Genomic DNA, 1,210 nt, shown 5'->3' on the forward strand with positions numbered 1-1,210 from the left:
AATTCCAATACAAGTAAAAAATGAAGCTGGAACATCTAAGGATAATCAATCTCAATTTAAATGGGAAACAGGTTTTGATAATTATGCTTTTAAAAAAGGGTTTATAAATAAAGATTCAAAATATACAAAAATACCATCAAAATACGTTCCTAAAATTCAGGAAATGGAAGGAGAAAGAATGCTTAATTTAGACTGTAAAAAGAATGAAATTTTTTTTTCGAAAATTGGTTGAATTCCTTTTTATTAGAAGCTTTTACTAATCCAAAGCTTAGTGATTTGTCTGGAAGAGATATTTGGAATTACATAGGGTTTCATACTAAAGGAACTATAAGAGATTATATGACATCAATAGAAAACCAAATAATAGAAGATTTAGCAACAAAAGCAACAGCTTATGATAAGATATTATATATAATGATGATTCTATATAAAGAATTTTTTGGAAAAAATATTATAGATCATAAACAAGAAGTTTAAAAGAAGCAAAAAACCATTTAGCTAATATTCAGATATATGATCTATGTAATATGGAATCTTATATATGTGAATATAGAATACATTATTACAAATTAAAAGAAGAAGATAAAAATCATTATCTTAGTATGTATATAACAAAACTTCCATATCCTGCTAATGAATTTATAATGGGAAGATTTATAAGAGAAATAAATAGAGGGACAATTGAAAATAATTTTGGTGGAGCAACCTCTGCAATAAGAGAGGAAATAAAAGAACGTTGTATGCAAGAAGTAACTCAAAAAAGATTTGCGAATATAATTAGAATTTGTTGTCAGGATAATGAAGAGATACCCCAAAAATATGGTCTTAATAAAAATTTTCAAAGAAAAAGAAAACATCAATTTAGAAAAAGAAAATACTATCCAAACTGGAGAAAAAAGAGGTATTTTAGAAAAAAGAAATAACGATAAAAGCAAAAGACAAAAAAATGACTATTGCCCGAATAAAAAAGAAAATTGTAAGTGTTGGTATTGCCAAGAAGAAGGACACTATGCAAATGAATGCCCAAAAAAAAAGGATAAAAAGGATCTTACTAAGCAAATAGAAATTGCTAAGTCCTATTTAATGGAACCATTAGAGGAATCTGATGATAACTTAGACTATATTTTTGAGTATGTCTCGGAAACAGACTCAGAGACTGAGTAATAATGCCACATTTATTACTATAAAAATAACAGAAAAGTTTATAAAT

This window comes from Arachis duranensis, chromosome 6 (genome assembly GCF_000817695.3).
Source record: "Arachis duranensis cultivar V14167 chromosome 6, aradu.V14167.gnm2.J7QH, whole genome shotgun sequence".
NCBI classification, from domain to species: domain Eukaryota; kingdom Viridiplantae; phylum Streptophyta; class Magnoliopsida; order Fabales; family Fabaceae; genus Arachis; species Arachis duranensis.